The 12,957-nt window shown below is 42.2% G+C and overlaps 1 protein-coding gene across 4 annotated transcripts in view; it reads left to right on the top strand.

Annotated features, from left to right (window-relative positions):
• The window catches only part of zfpm2a (zinc finger protein, FOG family member 2a), a 122,362-nt gene that overhangs the window by 74,023 nt on the left and 35,382 nt on the right, over window positions 1–12,957 (top strand). The window lies entirely within an intron of this gene.

Below are 12,957 nucleotides of genomic sequence, written 5' to 3'. Positions count from 1 at the left end.
TTTGTTTAATGACATTCACAGTAAACGTAAGGACAGATACAATTAGCAGCCTATGTTGCACTCTGCTGAGTTAGTTACAGTATATATGTATATGGTCATTGCTTCAGAAAAACAAATACATTGGTGGGTTGTATTGTATTATTATATTGTTGTTATTGTTGTTATTATGTATTTTGTAAGGTCGACAGCACTATATTTACTACAGTGATTGTAGCGGGCCGAAAGGAAGCATGTATACATTGAACAATAGGGGTTCTAAGATTGACCCCTGGTAAACCCCACAAGTCATAGTTACCAATCCTAACAAAATAAGACTTGAACCAGTTTAGCGCAAACATTCTCATCCAGTTTTCTAACCTCTGATCACATGGTCAACAGTGTCAAAGGCAGCCTAAGGTCTAGCACAGGGGTCAGCAACCTGCGGCTCCAGAGCCGCATGTGGCTCTTCAGCCTCTTTATTGTGGCTCCCTTTGCGATGCTTGAATATTTTTAACACCCGAGTGGAGAAAATGCACATCTTTTGTAATGAGTTTTAAAAAATCCAACTTTGTCTGAGACCATGAATGCATCCTGAGTGAGTTCTGACTGCTATCCAGTTCAGTACATGAAGAAAAACAAGTAATACTTACCTACAAATCTAAAAAATAAATTCGAGATAATTTAAAAACAGCGGCATGGGAACTTGTTTTTACGTTTACAGTAGTTTACACATACATTTATGTAAGTTTATCTCCAAAACTAGCAAGAGTACTCCAACTCGTCTTTTCTTATCTGAACTACTTTGATACCCCCAAATTCCCTCCAATGTTGTTTTAAACATACTATATGTTTTGCGGCTCCAGGCTATTTTTCTTCAGTGGGCATTGGGTAAAATGGCTCTTTTCATAGTAAAGGTTGCCGACCCCTGGTCTAGCAGAACTAGACTTTGCTAAGTTTTTCTTACACAAAACGATTTTTTAAATTTTCAAGCTTTTTTCCAGGTGCCTACCAGAAAAGTCAATAATCGCCTCCTCCTCCTGGGAACCAAAAGATAATGTTCCGCATCCTAATTTGTCCAAAAGTAGCCACAAAGTTTGCCATTAGGGGTATCCCTTGACGTGCATTTTCAGTGTCTTTTCATGCCAACTGTTTTTCTCTCTTGACACTGACGCTACCCGTCTAATAAAAGTGCTGGGCTTCTACAGGCCTAACTGGGTCTTTACGGGTGTTAGCGAGCAAGACAGCACAAAATAAATACATAAATATTGATACAGTATGTGTTTGGGCTCACACAGGGTAAAGGAAAGAGGCTCCATTTATCACTTTTCCAAAATGATTACCCGTGACAATACACCCAAAGCTTGACTGGAGCGTCTTCTGCCTCAAAGTGAATAAGTGGCAGGAGTGGGATTTGCAACCCGGCTTTTCGGTCTCCCAATTCTCATCTACTAATCACTAGACTGCTCTGGGGAGTTATCCTCTTAACCGGCTACTTAACTTTGTGCTCTTTATCACCAGATCATTAAAGTTTTGATAAGCTGTTAAAGAAGATTATGCACTTCTTTAAAATCTTCTAATCGTTTTGCTAGCAGACTTACTGTATGGAACAAAAATGGGGGGGCAATAACGGGATTGCTCCTGTTTTTGTTTAAGAAGGACAATAAGATCCGCCACTCTTCATACATGTATGATGTGATGGCATCTCATATTAACGTAACACATGCAGCATCGCTTACCCAATAGTGTGTCACTTACAGCCACTTTGTTTGTCGCTTTCATTATTAAATAAAACACAATGTCGTCCCCGCACTCCCCCTAGTGAGACTTGTTATGCATTGTACTGTATTAAGTTCATTATTGGAAAATCCTCCAAGCGAATCATTAAACCCTGATAGAATGCTAAGAATTAATTAAAATCTTGTATTGGAAGTCGAATATCTTCCGTTACATCACATAAGCAACTTCATAAACATCAGTCAACGGAGTTATTTGTCATTGTTGAATTTTTGTATTTTAGACATTGTATAACTTGGTCATCAATGGCTGAATGAAAACTTTTTTTCCCACAGAACTGCGTCTAAAATTATTATTAATTAATTCATTCATTTTTACTGCTTATCCTCACGAGGGTCCCGGGATGCTGGGGTCTTTCCCAGCTGTCTTCGGGCGAGAGGCGGGGTACACCCTGGACTGGTCGCCAGCCAATCACAGGGCACATATAGACAAACAACCATTCACACTCACATTCATACTTATGGACAATTTGGAGTCGCTAATTAACCTAGCATGTTTTTGGAATGTGTACCGGGAGAAAACCCACGTATGGAACATGCAAACTCCACACAGAGATGGTCGAGGGTGGAATCGAACTCGGGTCTCATAGCTGTGTGGCCTGTGCGCCAACCACTCGACTACCGTGCAGCCTCTAAAGTATTAGATTACCAAAATTCCTCCACAAATTTGCTCCTGGCAATTTTTTTTTTTTTTTGCAGTGACATTGAGTTGAAAAAAGTGTTTGATGCTATTGAATGTTTTCAGCTCTTGAGAGCAAAGTCAGTCTGGGACTCGATTTATTCCGCCATCTTTCTTCTGAGACTGTGTTAAAATGCTCTAACATGTGTGTGTGTGTGTGTAGACTTTGAGGGGACACCATAATGAAAAAAAATGTAAAACATGGAATTGAATATAGAATTTTGCTCTTTTGGAGCTGGGATTGTGTAGATTGTAGTGTGGGTTGATTAAAGCCTCTTCAGAGTCCAACTGCAACTTTCCTCCCACCTTGAAAAGCTGGGGTCCAGATTGTTTATATCTTCACCCTGTGCTGCTTCCCCTCTGTCAGCTGCTTCATTGCTCCTTGAGATGTGTTACTTATGAAAAACAGCGAATATCTCACTGCACAGTATGCTCACATAATATGTTTTGGCTCACGTTTCAGTGGTCTCGGCTTTCTTTATGGCTGCTTGCAAAGATAGTAGCCGTTCACTTTGGATGCCTGCCAGCGTGAATCTATGTGCGAGTATCTGACTGCTGATTGGTTTGAGTGGCTACAGAGTACTATTGTGTGTTCTGCCCTGTGATTTTTGCTTTACATTTTGACTACTGCTCATCATTTGTTCCCCAGTATTTCCAGAAGCAAGAGAAAAATATGGAGTGGAAGTGAAAGTGAATATTATTTACCATTAAGGGCGGTGTTTTACAGCCCTGTTGCTAAACAGCAGTGTAATATTGGGCAACACAACCACAAATATATTTTTCAACTGTGATATTAATGATTAGAATTTCAATCTGCATCAATAATCCAGTTACAATATATATCAAACCATCTATTGTAGATAACATTGTATTGAGTCAATAATAAATAATGACATTTACTACACATTTAGGTGTGTACAGTATATATGACAAAAGTGAAAGGAGACAGACAAAACCTCTCTTATTGTGGCGTCTGGAGGTTTGTCAAATATGTTTATATATAATGCATGCAGTGGAGAGTGGAACAAGAAAGTTGGATGGCTCGGTCAGGTCCCCCATAGGGCGCCCGAGGTGATCAGGACCACGAGAAGCTAAACAAAACGATGTTTTTATGGTCATTTGCTCATTTTTAAATGCATTTCTTAATGCATTTTGTACATTTTTTTATTTTAGAACTGTTTTAATCCTAAAATACAAAAAAATTAATTACATTAAAATATTGCAAAAAATATTTTAGAACTGTTTTAATCCAGGCTGCACAGCGGTCGAGTGGTTAGCACCAGACCTCCCAGCTAGGAGACCAGTGTTCAATTCCACTCTCGGCCATCTCTGTGTGGAGTTTGCATGTTCTCCCCGTGCATGCGTGGGTTTTCTCTGGAAACTCCGGTTTCCTCCCACATTCCAAAAACATGCCAGTTTAATTTCCGACTCCAAATTGTCTATAGGTATGAATGTGAGTGTGAATGGTTGTTTGTCTATATGTGCCCTGTGATTGGCGGGTGACCAGTCCGGGGTGTACCCCGCCTCTCGCTCGAAGACAGCTGGGATAGGCTCCAGCACCCCTGCGACCCTCGTGACAAAAAAGCGGTAGAAAATGAATGAATGAATGAATGAATGAATGTTTTAATTCACAGTACAGTGCACAATAGTATTGCTTTTGCAGCATTTAACCCATCAGACTCTGAATGTAATCATAGTTATAAGTTATTAAATGTATACAATATACTGTTGATACAGTCTTGTGTTTGATTAATGAAAGTACTTTTAGTTGGAAAGTATCCAACTGCTAAATATGACAATTAGGTGGAGAATCGAGGGGAATTTGTAGCCCCTCTGCAACCTTCTTCTCACGTGATGTTTATTCGATAGGACACTTTCAATCCTTAAAAATGTAGCCCATTATATGAATTCACTCTTAAAATAAGAAGCAGCAAGGGCCCTGAAGTGACATTGGTAAAGTGCAATATCTGCTTTTCTCAGGCCTTCGCTGTGGCCCTGTTTGTTTTACATTAAACTCCCATGAAGCGCCTTAGCAGCCAGCCGTTACTAAAACGCTCAACTCTACCACTGTGCTAACTCATTATCGAGAAATCCACCTGGAACTCCCACAATGCTCTCTCCTCCACACTCTGACAATTTCTTTGAAGCACAGAAGTTCTAGAAACAGGCTGAAAGTCTGCAGAGTAATTATGTGTTACAGTAAGAGTGGAGCACCAGGAGTGAACGAGGATGACAGACAGGAACCCGGAGAGAAAGATAGGAACCAGTTGGGAATTTTCTGTGCAGATAAACAACAGATTGATAGGGAAAGTGAAAAATGGAAGACATTTAACAAAGGCTCGTTGTGAATTCTCCTTGATTGGGAACATTTTTGTTGTGTCAAGCTGTTCGTCGAAGATACAACTTGTTTTATTATTTAGAACAATAATTCATTGACAATATATTACCAGTAGTCTTTCTGTAAACTGATTTTTTTGCTTATTTTTGCTAATTTTGATAGTTAATAACAAGGACTGTTTGCAGTGGGCACGGCGGACGAGTGGTTAGCACGCAGACCTCACACCTGGGAGACCAGGGTTCAATTCCACCATTCGCCATCTCTGTGTGGAGTTTGCATGTTCTCCGGGTACTCCGGTTTCCTCCCACATTCCAAAAACATGCTAGGTTAAATGGCGACTCCAAATTGTCTATAGGTATAAATGTGAGTGTGAATGGTTGTTTGTCTATATGTGACCTGTGATTGGCTGGTGACCAGAGGAAGAGGAAAAGCGGTCGAAAATGAATGAATGAATAATTGCAGCGGATAGAATCCATAGTGGAAATCCAAGTTTCCAATGCACGCACCACTCCGAGCATGCAAGACACGGCCCATGCACGCAACATACACACAGCTAATGATAGTGATTTGGCAAAGTTTAGCTACTGACATTGACCATCATTGAGCACACATGGCAGTCATCTTATTCAATTTCTACTCAATTCAACTAAAAATCAGTACCTGCCGACACGAGACCCCAGTATCATTTGGGAAAAAGACAACTGCCATTTTTTTAAATCAGCACTGAGCTGGCGCCGTTGTTAACTGATGTTTGCACCCAATGAAACCAAACACCCTCCATTATGCGGCATTATTCAGAGGTCACCTAAACTTTTCAATTGTAAGCCTCTTAAGTCAGACCACATTCAGATCCAGCATGTCCCACAAGTCTCCAGAGCAACTTATCCCATTGTTCGTGCAGAAATTGACCAATGTAACTAGGACGTTTTACATAAGCCCGAACAGAGAAGAATTAGCCAACTTGCTGTGGCTTTGTATTACTTCATATTCGCTAAGTCCTCACAATCAGATCCTTTTTTATGCCCCCACTTTGTTTTCACAGCTGGCCGACTGAAGCCCTCTGAACTAACATGACCTGTGCAGACACGTGCAGAACCTGCATGGTTCTATTTGAAATTCCCCCTTTGCTGTTTAGTATGATGCTGTTTGTATTATTGTTTTGTTGTATTGTCGATGAAACTTAAAAGTGATGTCTGCTTCTTCCCGCTCCATGGTAAGAAGCTATTAGGGTTGTTCATTGCAACCCCTCTCCTTTTTTAAAATGACTGCAGCGAATAGGGCATGGAAGGGTTTATTATCTGTTATCTGGGAACGCAGTGAAATGGTGTGACTGAATAATAACTAAACAACTGACACACAATGTAGAAATTTCATTATCAGTGTATTAAAACAAAATTGTACCCTAAAGGAGTCCCCGCCACAGCTTAGAGCAGCCAACTAATTATGCTTAATTAAAAGACAACATAGATCAACAGAATCATTTTCATTAGGAAATTATTAATGATTCCGCTGCAACAATAATTGATTGCACTGAGCCATGCGATAGCTCTATACGGTCAGGCTCGCTCCGGAGCTGGGTGGGGAGGAGACGCTTTTTCTGAAGCTGAAGCTTGCACATTTGGAATAGAGAAAGGGGTGCATTTAGCCATTTGGGGGCCCAGGGCCCCAATGACAGTCATTGGGGCCCTCTGCATCCTTGTGCTGCACTGACAAAAGTGGGGGAAACAATGAGACATTTGGGGGGCCCCGAGATTTCCAGGGGCCCCCACACAGGGGCAATTGCCGTGTTTACTTCATGGTAAGTCCGCCCCTGTAATAGAGAAATAGTAGTCCTCACGAGGGTCGCGGGGGTGTGAAGCCTATCCCAGCTGTCTTCGGGCGAGAGGCGGGGTACACCCTGGATGTAGCACTTTTAGTGCAGGAGGAACTTTTGTTGTGTGCGAGGCTGCGTCGGGCTATGAATGATGTTGATGAAAATAAATGTTACAAAAATTTGTATTTTTCATTCATTCATTCATTTTCTACCGCTTTTCCTCACGAGGGTCACGGGGGTTACTGGAGCCTATCCCAGCTGTCTTCGGGCGAGAGGCGGGGTACACCCTGGACTGGTCGCCAGCCAATCACTGGGCACATATAGACAAACAACCATTCACACTCACATTCATACCTATGGACAATATGGAGTTGCCAATTAACCTAGCATGTTTTTGGAATGTGGGAGGAAACCGGAGTACCCGGAGAAAAGACAAACAACCATTCACACTCACATTCATACCTATAGACAATTTTGAGTCGCCAATTAACCTAGCATGTTTTTGGAATGTGGGAGGAAACCGGAGTACCCGGAGAAAACCAACGCATGCACGAGGGATTGAACTCGGGTTTTCTAGCTGTGAGGTCTGCATGCTAACCACTCGACCGCCGTGCAGCCCATAGCATTTTAGCTCAATACATTTCCACCTATTCTTTCATCCTGAGTCTACATTACATGCTCTAAGCACATACACGCATTTTCCTGCTGCTCTCTTCAAAGCTCCAGACGCGTGCTCCGGCAGTCTTTTATGTGCAGAGACACTATAGTACAGGCACCCGACGCACCGCTCTGCCACTGCACCCACATTCACCACAAAAACACACATACACCAGACGCCATTACCGAAAATTCACATAATGGCTGCTGACACATAAATGTCCATCTGCATTCACCGCGGGCTAAACCCCCAGACAAAAACAACAATAAAGACATTGCATGTAAATGGACTGGTGGGCACTGATGAAGACTAGATTTTTTTTTTTTTTTAAACATTATCACACAACATTTTGTTACCGTGGTCTCTGCATTTGCATTTTTGAGGGTGTGCTTGTGGTCCGGATGCGTGTGTGCATGTGTGTGTGTGTGTGTCTGACAATAGCCGGCCGGCCTTGTATCAGTGCCATGGAGGGTGTCAGGCTAATGAGCGTAGGCTGTCCTTAGAGCAGGAGGGTTTGGGTTGTGCCATTCACTCTGCATATTTAAATGCCTTGTAGAGCTTAAGTAGGCCCACTTTTCCATGTCAGGGCAGCGTTCAATCCTGCTGCTGCCATTAATTATGATACCATTGTGCTCCAGTGTGGCTAATAAGAGTGATTTATTGCACCCTCGTGGCATTATAATCATCTGAGTGAAGTACCTGAACTACACGGAGCTTGCTCTAAGCACTGCATTTAAGGCAAAATTGGAAAAAAAAAAAAAAAACAGCAGTTGAAGAGTCAGCTTCCTCCTTGGATTCATTGGCTGCCGTGGTTAATGCGCTCACATGGGAGTGGGTCGCACGTTTAACGTGTTCATAATGGTATAATCAATGACTTGAAATGCTTTGGTATCGATCATGCAGGGAGGCTCATTGTGTGCCTGAAAGGGTCGGCGGCAAACACCCAAGTACGTTAAAAGGACTTATTAATCATTGTTTTACTATCTGCGGTAGAATTTCACTACATTACTTTCTTACAAGTCTCGGTGAATCGGTTAAGTGGATTTTAAGAAGCTCCTTCTTAATATTTGCGGCTTGTCTCTCTGGTATTGAATCTGTTCAGTACAGATGGAGGGGAAAAGATCACATTTTATTACATTAATCACCACAAGTTCATGTGATATGTACTTTATATTTCTTCTTCTTAACTGTCCTCTCTTAACGGCACAATCAATGACCGTTTTTATATTCATTGAAAAATCCCGCAGATATGAAAATGAGCCTCTACTGGGATTATAATCTACTGTGCCATCTTGAGTCAGTAATTAAAGAGTGTATATCTTCTAGAAGCCCTTAGCCCGCTTTTAAGGCCTGGTTATGATCCAGTCTGCCGCCCCCATCTTTGCTGTGGTAAGTAGGTGTGAAAAGCATTGTCGCTGAGCTTTAGGATAAGCCCTGCTGTTGGATGCCATTGGTCAGATCCTCTCACACACACACACACACACACACAATGAGGCTGCGTGAGACAAAACACTAGGGAGAAGGGCCTTCCTGGATATCCACACTGTTGGATATCCACACTCTCAGAGCATTGATTGGATCACAACTGGGCCTCATCAGTTCATGCTCAACAACCAGGTAGGAAGCTCGAGTCTTGACTAGAAAGGATAGCTAGAGTCAGGGGTGCTGCCAGGAATTCTGGGCCCCATGAAAGTAAAAAAAAAAAAAAAAGTCAGGGGTCCTTGGAAATTCAACCCCCCTTCACCCCATATGACTTGACCCCATACAAGTTGTCAGATACCCATAACGGTGCTCTCCACACTGATAAAGGCTGCTTGGATTTAATCTGATTCATATACTAGATAGGACAGCTGTAACTGTCCAATATAGTGAGAACTACTAAGCTAAGTATGACTTGTTGGCCTTAGGTAGGACTAGGTAGGACAGCTCTATTCTTGACATAGCTGCCAGATAAAGCTAAAAACTAAACCTGTCCTACCGAGTCATGACTAGAGCTGTTCTACCCAGTTCTACAGATGTTATATGTCATTAAGACTAGACGGGCATGGTTTTAGAGCATTTTTATCAATGTTGGATCCCACTGTGTATGTGTGTGTGTGTGTGTAGAAGAAAAGAAAAAAGAGTGATCGAGCACTCACTCACAGGTGAATGTATGTTCAGATCGTCAGTCACGGTGATGGAAAACCACATGATTAAAGTCTCTGTTGTTGCAGGTCTGATGTAGCAAAGCAGTCAGGGGATGATCAGGTTATGAGGGGGAGAAAAGGGAGGAAAAAACACAGATGCAGTTTAAATAGAAAATAAATGTTATTATAATAGAACTAGCTAAGAGAATATAGTTCTGTTTTTGGTAACGTATACCCCAGAAAATCGTTCTCCGGCAGCATGAATCATGATCAGATATTCATCAGAGGAAATATCTCAACACGGTATTATATAATTTTGTGGGGTCGCCACTGTGTCGATGCGGGATAACCTTTATTCATACCTTTTACAGTTAATCCATTTTATTGATTGTACAACCACCACTATGAAAGAACACCATAGTCTTTAGAGAGGCGTATCAGTGTGATATCACTGTTTTTATTCTCTCAACCACCTCTAACATTAGTACCTTATCTGGGTCTCCATTTATCAGGTGATCTGGTCAAAGGATCCGAGCAAGTCTACCCCTCTTTAAGCACCCAATGCAATGTTTAAGGACACAGGGAAAAACGAAGATGGTTTATAGCAGGTTGCCAGCATTTCTTACAGATGACTCATTGAATTTAAATAATCCTGCAAGTGTCATCTTGTGTTTGAATCAGATGGAGCTACAGCTGCAATGAATTCCGAGACCCAAATGTTTCGCCATCTTATGTTACCTTAACGGAGAGCCAGTACTGATAATAATGGTTTTTTTTGTCCTATAATTTTCAATCCAATTTATTGAGTTTATTGAATTGTTTTGCTGGGTGGTAACTCCTGGCAAAGGATTCAGTGAAATCGCAAAACTATCCGCTCCCAGTCTTAGACCTTTGTCTCTGTAGCAGGTCATGGGTCCTACAAAAGGATAATGATGCAATAACACAGCCAAAATCACCCAAGAATACCTAAGAACACAACATTATTCTGTAGTGGCCTGCTATGAAGCCTGATCTAAATCCTATTCCATCTCCGGCTGGATTAGTTTGCTGACAAGGAGTGGGACTAAAGTGGATGGTTTGGAGTAGAGTTGAGTTTGCTGATGTTGTTTTGGCATGGTTTGATCGACAATAGCCTGTTTTGTTTTTGCAAGAAAGAGATTGTCAACTAAACATCCTTACATTAGCCACGTTTACATGAGATTTTCCTCTTTCCGAATGGAATCGTTCCGAATGACGTACCAGAAAACAGTGTATACATGGAAAGGAATATTCCAACCTCCTGTCTACATGCACCGCTATAATCAAACGGAATAGTCAATGGGGCATGCGCAGTAAAACGTAAACATCATCACGTGATTCATAGAAGATGGCGGACGAGAGTGTGATTACCACGGTTGTTGGGACAGTTGCTATGCTTTTTTTTAAAGCAGCAACTTGAACGTTCAGTTCTTTTAAAGTTTGTATCAAAAACGAACTCGCCGCCATTTTCAAAACCTGAGAGACGTCTGCGTGTTACGTCACAGCTGAGCATGCGCTGAAAGAACGCACCCTGACAACTTTCCGATTGAGCAGGTAAAAGATACCTCAATCGGATTGGGGAAAGGAATATTCCACCCCTGTGAATCCGATTATATATTTCGGAATGAGGTGTATACAAAGGTTAGATTCTTTCCGTTTGATCAAATAACCCGAATGGAATTGGAATATTTGGGTCCATGTAAATGTGGCTAATGTCCCAGTAGACGTTACAATACAATCTTCAATCGCGGTAGTCCAGTGTTGAGAGCAATGTGAGAAGAACAATCCCGGTCCGCTATGTGCGGACCTCACTATTTGTGGTCAAAGCGATCTTCTGCGGTATCAATTTCCTTTAGAAATGTAGTTAAATTAAGTTAATCCTACCTACCAACAATGAAGCAGACCAACAACACTGAAAACATAACATTACCATCAGAGGGTCGTTATGTTAATGTCATTTAGTTGTGAGTAGTACTGAACTCTTGTGGCCAGCAATGAGTGACAGAGATGGCTGCCCCTTATTCATGATAGAGAAGGTGAGTGGACTTAGACGTGAGCAAGCAGACAGGCGTGCTGTAGGTACAGAAGTGTAGCGGAGCAGACATCAGTGTCGCCCCGGTCAGACAGGGCCATCCATCCTGGAGGCCCAAGGGAAGCAAGAGAGGGAGAGAGAGGATGGAAAAGACAAAAAGGAACATGAGGAGAGAAGTGAGAGAGGTGTGTGTGTGTTTGTGTGTGTGTGGCGGTAAAAGAGAGATGGCGGGGCATTGATGCACTCTTTCTCTTAACTCTGTCAAAGCCATTGTGCTCCCCTGAGCAGTCAGTAGAAACCAGTCTGTCATCTCTCTAGTGGCCAAAAAGCTGGACTGCTGGAAACATAAGTCTATTCAATTTGAAATGTAACTGGAATGTGAGCCTTTGGATAGCTGGCTTGGAAAAAAAAAAAAAAAGAAAGATTTTTGAACTCCGCTCACCCACTGACTGTGAAATGGAAGCTGTGAGTACAGTATTTGGTGCTGCGCAAGATAGGTTTCAGTCTCATATCTGCCCCATTTTCACGAAGAGGTGACTGACATGTTTTGTTGGTAGAACTCTATCCACATCATGTGAGGTTTGCGTAGGCATGAAGGGCTCAAAAACTCATAACTCATTCCCGCTTGATATCAACCAGGATGGTTGGTCTTCATAGTTTAAAATGTCATATCTAGTCATGGGGTCGATGCTATTTAGACAATTCCAGTCACACGGAGAACAAAGTTGACGTTTGTTTCTAATAAATTGGATCATAATAGGAACTTTGTTTTCTTCATACTTGTCACGTTTGCCATCTGGCTGTCACATGACCAACTGTCTGATGCCCAAGCCCCTACTTCAATCGATCGGCCACCAATCGGTATCGGCCGATATAAGTCAAAAAGCACGATACTTGCTTTAAAACATCGATCCTCTCCACAGATCTGCGGAAAAGCTTTAGATTGGCGATCAAGCCCCTGTCCCAACCCGCAATTGTGGGGAAAATTTGGGGATGACTGCCTCAGTATGAATTTGAGAGCATGCAGACACTATGTAGCATTTTGAGTGCAGGAGGAACTTTTGTTGTGTGCAGGGCTGCGTCGGGCTACGAATGACGTTGATTAAAATACGTAAATGTTACAAAAATTTTTCATTCATTCATTCATTTTCTACCAGTTTTCCTCACAAGGGTCGCGGGGGTTGCTGGAGACTATCCCAGCTGTCTTTGGGCGAGAGGCGGGGTACACCCTGGACTGGTTTCCAGCCAATCACAGGGCACATATAGACAAACAACCATTCACACTCACATCCATACCTATGGACAATTTGGAGTCACCAATTAACCTAGCATGTTTTTGGAATGTGGGAGGAAACCGGAGTACCCGAAGAAAACCCACGCTTGCACGGGAAGAACATTGAAACTCCACACAGAGAAGGCCGAGGGTGGAATTGAACCCGGGTCTCCTAGCTGTAAGGTCTGCGCGCTAGCCACTCGACCGCCATGCAGCCCAATTTGTATTTTTGTCTCGCAATAAAAAAC

This window comes from Doryrhamphus excisus, linkage group LG5, assembly GCF_037039965.1.
Source record: "Doryrhamphus excisus strain RoL-2023G ecotype Guam linkage group LG5, RoL_Dexc_Guam_v1.1, whole genome shotgun sequence".
NCBI lineage: Eukaryota > Metazoa > Chordata > Actinopteri > Syngnathiformes > Syngnathidae > Doryrhamphus > Doryrhamphus excisus.
Note: the sequence above shows the minus strand (reverse complement) of the source record. Positions and strands in the feature narration are given on the sequence as shown.